A 7,136-nucleotide genomic window follows, 5' to 3' on the forward strand; every position below is an offset into this window, starting at 1 on the left:
AAACATACTACATCTCAGGTGACCTCCACAGTCCCCCCTTAATAAAATATCTGTGAATATTATCAACCTTAAATTTAAAAATTTTCCCCATTTAGATATATTTTATTATTTGGGACTTATTTGTGACCTACTGCCCTTGGGACTTTAATTATATCCATATCTATATATGTGGGCTTTCTATGGGATTGTTGTTTAATTTAACACTACAGGCTTTAGCTCCCCCCTTAAGTACTTATTTTTATTTATTAAACATAACTTTATGATTTATAGGGGCTATTAGAAGTGGCGTTATTACTCTCATTAGGGCACATTATCCTGATTAAGAAAAATTGAATCTAAACCTTATTTAAAAATTAGCACATAATTAAAAAACAAAAAAACAAAAGGACATTTGGAAATTGTCCATGGTTCTTCTTTCCGGATATGAAACAAAAAGAAGGATGCAAAGTCAGTGCTAGTCCACTTAGGGCCACTTTGTGAACCTGGATAATCTGCTCTTGATAGAAAAACAACAAAACATGATGAGGCTTCATGTGAACAGTTTGTGGCGCAGACTTGGAAAAACCTTCTGGGATGATGGGTTGAATAGCGGACGCTTTCTGCTTCGGTTGTGACGGGTCCATTGGTTTCTGAGATGTGACGTCAACTCGCGTGTCATTACCAGTGCTCAGCAGACTAGGCGGAGAGACATCAGCCTGATGGGATAGGCTCCTCCAAAACTTTTCCCGAGAATGAGAGAATCCATAGCTAGCATTTTATATTAAGGAAAATCACTGAATATATTCATATGAGTTAGTAGGAGACAAAAGCATTTGTAAATGGTTAGATTACATTAACCAAACTACATTTTTGGGTCTATGAAATGGCTGAATTAAGTATTTTAGGTTACTCAATTCGTACCCTCAACAGTCCCCCTTGACTTACTTCTGCCATTTCAAATACTAAGGGTACTGTGTTCCCTTAGGAAAAGAGGAAAAAAGATCTGTTGGGAAATCCTGCCTGACTGAATGTTGAGGCATGGGTGGAGAGGGGAATGGGATTTCTTCACCGGTTTGAGACCAAGGACCCCTAGGCGAGTCCTCACCCTTTGTAGTTGGACTTTCCCATGTCTCAAGGTTCTCTAAGTCCTCTCTTCTAACTGTTTTGGCAATGATGGTTTGGGACTGTACAGGTCTTTTTGTAAAGGATAAATATGAGTAGGACGCTTAGTGAAGCTCCGGTGGATCGACCCTTCTGCAATGCGGGGCGTGAATCCATGTTGTCCTGCTGTTGAGCTTTATCAAAATTTCTGTGTCCTTTTAGGATTAATCAGTCTCCTGACCGAAAACCATATACTACTAACTCTGATTTAAGATCTGGAATTAGAAAATACACTTGTTTATTTCTCTAATTAGTCAATCATATGAAAATTATACATGGTTTGCGCTAGACCAAAGAAAAACATTTTACATTGGAACCTGTTTATTACTAAAGAGAAACACAACACACACTAAAGAGAAATATAACACGCATTGATTTACAACTTATCAGTTTGTTTGTTTTTTTTGTTTTTTTTTACATACCACTTGCATTATGTGGATTTTCAGCAATGACGTCGTTTTCTGCACTGGAATGCCTCTGACCAGACCTGGAAAGAAATCTACACAACACGCACAGACTTGCATACAACGTGCTCATGATATACATCTATAATCAGTTTGCAGTCTCTAAGAATGGGTAGAGCAGGTGCAGGGTGTTTCTACTGACTCTTTACAGTTTTTCCTCATTGTTTTAAGAACGTGCTTCACAACACCGGGTGAGTTTGCCTACCTGGGTACTGAACCCTGGCGTCACCAAAGCGCACACTGATATTCAACTGTCACAGATGTTAGTCCATGTTACTTGGGCCATCATTAAGAAGAGATCTCATGGCAGAGAAAGCTTACCGCCCTTCATCCACAGACCTTCCTCAGTCAGCCGGCTCCCTGCATCTCGCACTACACTCCTTGTTGATTCGCTTGTGTGAGGTAAATCCGGAGATATGACGATAAATCATGACATTCAAGTCATGTCAGGAAGCCCTCTCCTGGTGTCACTACCCCCTTCCCTTCACACAACTGGTTTAGCAACAAATCCATGGCCATGTCCTGTGATATGGAAATTAGGTGGCTTTAGGACAATGGATACAGGATGACTCCCTGCCGTCACCCTGTAGTAGGAGCTGCTAGCTAGTTAGCAAGGCTATGGAAATAGCCAGACAGAACGACTCCAGTAAAAAATGGTTCATATCTCGCAAGCCATATTTCCGATAAATATGGCAACCATAAAAATGGTGTCTCCGCATGTGGACGATGCTGGCACACCCATTTTATGGAAGTAGGACATTGGGAAACACACCAAACGTGATATCAGCCATATGGGAACTCGTAGACAGGTCATGAGTCCCCTCGTTCTGCAGCTAAATTCATAACTGTCACAATGAGAGCATTGGCGTCCGTCTACGACGCTCCCAGGCACAGTTATGGCCAAAATCCCCTTTTCTGGATAATTCTGATCCATGCAGGGGGAGTGGCAGTGCTTCCCCGTGAGGTCACTAAGGTAGGAGGAGACCTGGATTTGCCCAGGTTGATAACCCTGCTTCGGCCATTTTCCAAGGTTCTTCTGCTCGGGGGCCTGGTTGGGAAAGACCTGTGAGGGGGTTCCTGGAAACCTGGTCTACAGCGCCCCCCTGTGGCCAGACACACAAGGTAACTGATGTAATTGTATACCTGTTTGTAACCCATGCTTTATCTGTAACTGTACTCTGACATATGTATATTCTGTAGATTCCCTATTGTATATATTGTAGTTCTAGTGTGCTTTAGGCTGATTAAATTATATAATTAATCTTGGGCTGTTCTGTTATCTCGATCTTGAATCCCACGTCTGTGTGTTCGGCTAATAGTTACCGTAAATCGGTTGGTGGCAGCGAAGTGTGCCAAGGATTATTGTGGGGAGGCCAGTGAGATTCGGGAAGATATTATATATTCCGCCCGCGGAGGTCGGGGGAATATATACCTTACTCTCACCGGGGACCCTTCAATAATCGGCATAAGTAGTATAGCGGCCTCCTTGCTTATTGTCGGGCAATTCCATAATTGGCCTGACTATAAGAGGGGCGCTAGAGAGCGCGTCATGTGCTCTGTCTGTCGGGAGGTATAAAGGAGGGGTGACACCCCCTTGCTACCCCCCGATTGTGACGTACTGGTAGCCAGCGCGGGGGATTTCTGAGTGACCCCCCCGGTGGTTTGTGACATATTGGTGGCAGCGGTGGGATCGAGATAATAGTGTGTGTGAGTGTGAGACCCATACTCCCAGACACTAAAGACTGCCTGCAGCAGCTGTGGCTGCTGGGGTCTTCAGACTAGCTCAACACTAGAGTGTCAGAGTGCAGATACTGTAAGGTGTGTGGAGGCATCAGGTGTCAGTTCTGTGTCAGTGACCAAAAGTCTGCAAGAATGGCTGATGGCACCAGGAGCAGAGCTATGCAACTGGCCAATGCTAAGGCAGGAGCCGAAGAGAGGGAGGACGGTGCTGTGGACAGCAATGAGGAGGTTGTCCACGAGCCCTCCAGGAGCTCGACGCCAGAAAACCGTTCTGCCGAGGACATTGCACAACCGGGCACTGCTGGACAAGATGAGGAGGAGCTCGCCCAAGGTTCCTCAACGAGCCAGATGCCAGCCCTCCGCTCTGCAATGGACAGTGAAGCACCAGGCTCCGCAGCGGGCCGCAGATCACCACGTGCCATTCCACCGAGCCTGGGAGGCTCGGATAGCCTTCTTCAAATGGCTATGGCCCTTCTCCAGGCTGGAGACCGGGATACCTACGAGATACTCATGGCAGAGCGCAGGGCAGAGCGGCAGGCAGCGCGTGAAGAGCGCCAGGCAGAGCGTGACTACCAGCTGCAGCTAGCTCAGCTCCGGCCCTCATCAGCCACACGTGACCTTCAAGACACCAAACTTCCAAAGGTCCGTGTTGAGGACTTCCCAGTGCTGGAGAAGGATGGAGACTTGGACTCTTTCTTGACTGCTTTTGAGCGGACTTGCTTGCAGCACCATCTGAACAAGGACCAGTGGGCCAAATACCTGACCCCCCGTTTAAGGGGTAAGGCCCTGGATATCCTTGGGGACTTGCCTGCTGAGGCAGATCAGGGCTACGACACCATCAAGCGGGCCCTGATCCAACAGTACAACCTCACCCCGGAGTCCTACCGCAAGAAGTTCCGGAGCCTACAGAAGGGACCAAAGGACTCCTGGGCTGACCACCGGCGGGCACTTGCCCGAGCTGCCGACCACTGGACCCAAGGTCTGCAGCTTTCCACCGGACCGGAGATCCTGGACTTGTTCATCACGGAGCAACTCTTGTGGAACTGCCCTGAGGATCTCCGCCAGTTCATCCGAGACCAGAAGCCAAAGGGATCCACGGCTACAGCTGCCCTGGCAGATGACTACACCAACAATCGGGCTCCTGAAGCCAGGAGAGCAGCCACCAGCAGCACCTGGAGAGGGGGTAAGATGAACTCTGCGACTGCCCCACCTGCCCCTAGACTGCAGGGGGTGTCCCCCTCAACTCCCCTCTCCAGGCCCGTGGCAGAACCAAGACGGTGCCACCAGTGCAACCTACCTGGACACTTCAAGGCCATGTGCCCTCAGCGTCCCAAGGCCCCGGCTCCGTCCCCGTCCCAAGGGCCGCCCAAGGTGTATTGTGTGGGTGGGGGTGGTGGTAGGTCCCTGGACAGCTTCCAACCTGTCACCGTCGGCCGGTCTGTGACCATAGGACTGCGAGACAGCGCCTCGGAGGTGACTCTGGTGCGGCCTGAGATGGTGTCCCCCCAAGACTTGATCCCTGGAAAAACCCTCGCTGTCTCCGGGATTGGAGGCACTGACCCGGCGCTGCCTGTTGCTAACATTTATGTGGACTGGGGCGCAGGGCGAGGGGTGAGGGAGGTGGGGGTAACTGATCGGATCCCTGCAAACGTGCTACTTGGGACAGATTTGGGGCAGATAACCTCCCAGTTTGGGCCCCAACCAAGGGCTGAACCTTCAGCCCGTACTGACATGACTCCTAACAATGTTAATGTGTTATCTATGAATGATGTAAGGGAGGAGGGAGTGAACTCTGATATTTCTGCTTGCACAGACACCATAGACACACACGCAGCTGCAGCTGTGACAGGAGGGGAGGGGGTCAGAGAAAGGTGTGACAATGCCTCTACAAGTAATCAGCCTGTGAGCTGGGATCTGTTGCCCTCTGCAGGGATAAGCAGAGAGCAGGGTGCTGCAGGGGGAGGACCAGTGTGTGGGGTGGGGGCTACCACAGCAAATGTGGGGTCCCCAGAGATTTCACAGCGGGGTTCTGTTGCTGCAGGAGGGGAACAGGCAGGTGAGATTGGGGCCGGTCCAGGAGCGGAAGTGCTCCCAGGTAAGATCTCGGTGCATGGTTCCCCCACAACCGGGGTGTCAGGAAGCCAGGTAGGTCTGCCTGAACCGGCGACTTGGTCAGGAACGGAGGAGGAGCAGGCACGACCCACGGTCGCAGCGGCTGTGGCCGCTGTCACCCGCAGTGGGAGTGCTGGAAGCCAAGGGGCCTCCCGGAGGTCCGATAGCTCTTCCCCTTCTGACCAAGTGGCAGCCGAGTCGGGTGGAGGCCAGGACACAGGTCCCGGGGTACTGACCGAAGATGTGACAGTCTCGTCGATTCTGGCCACATCTAGTCAGGGGTTTCAGGCAGCGTTAGAAGCTGACGACAGCCTGAAAGCTCTAAAGGAGCAGGCGGCACAGCCTCCCTCGGACTCGGACCCGGAGCGAGTGGTCTGGGACCAAGGACGGCTGTACCGGGCCACGGTCCAGCAGGGTTCACCGGAGGCGTGGCCCAGGGACCGACAGTTGGTGGTACCCTATCCGTTCCGGACGGAGTTGTTGCGGATCGCACATGAGATTCCGATGGCCGGACACCTAGGGATCGCTAAGACCAAGGCCAGGTTAAACCAGCATTTCTACTGGCCAAAAATGGGGGCCGATGTGGCTGCCTACTGCCGTTCGTGTGAAACCTGTCAGAGAGTGGGGAAGGCGGGGCCACACCCCAAAGCCCCACTAGTATCTCTGCCAATCATCGATGAGCCTTTCAGGAGGGTGGCTGTGGATCTGGTCGGCCCGCTGGCCATCCCCAGCAGCTCCGGGAAACGCTTCATACTGACGGTAGTGGACTATGCCACCCGGTACCCAGAAGCAGTGGCCTTGTCGTCCATTCGGGCTGACAAGGTGGCCACCGCATTGCTGGAGATTTTCTCCCGAGTGGGTTTTCCCCAGGAAATGCTCACCGACCGGGGGACCCAATTCATGTCCCAGCTGATGGAGACCCTCTGTAAGCAAGTCCAGGTGCGACATCTGGTGGCCAGCCCGTACCATCCACAGACTAATGGCCTGTGCGAGCGGTTCAATGGCACCTTAAAGCAGATGCTTAAGATGTTGGTCGACTCCCATGGGCGTGACTGGGAGCGGTATCTCCCACACCTGTTATTTGCTTACCGGGAGGTTCCACAGGCCTCAACAGGATTCTCACCGTTTGAGCTCCTGTACGGGCGACGTGTGCGGGGCCCCCTGGCTCTGGTGAAAGAGGCTTGGGAAGGGGATTTGGCCACCCCTGGAGTGTCGGTTATCGAGTATGTCATGCGCTTCCGGGACAAAATGCAGGCCTTGACGCAACTGGTACACGACAATATGGCTCAAGCCCAGGCCGATCAGAAGCGTTGGTACGACCAGAACGCTTGTGAGAGGACCTACCAAGTGGGTCAAAAGGTGTGGGTACTGGTCCCCGTACCACAGGACAAGCTTCAGGCAGCCTGGGAAGGCCCATACCTCGTGTACCAGCAGCTCAACCCTGTAACGTACCTGGTCACCCTGGACCCTGCCCGTGGAAGGCGGAAGCCCTTCCATGTGAACATGATGAAGGCACATCATGAGCGGGAGGCATGTGCGCTCCCCGTGTGCAACCTGCCCGAGGAGGGAGAAGCGGAAACCCTCTTGGATATGCTAGCCCAGGTTAGGGCAGGCGGATCCATTGAGGATGTGGAGGTTGGCCACCAGCTCTTGGAGGACCAACGGTCCCAGCTGTGGGCC

The sequence above is a fragment of the Anomaloglossus baeobatrachus genome, chromosome 6 (assembly GCF_048569485.1).
Source record: "Anomaloglossus baeobatrachus isolate aAnoBae1 chromosome 6, aAnoBae1.hap1, whole genome shotgun sequence".
Lineage (NCBI taxonomy): Eukaryota > Metazoa > Chordata > Amphibia > Anura > Aromobatidae > Anomaloglossus > Anomaloglossus baeobatrachus.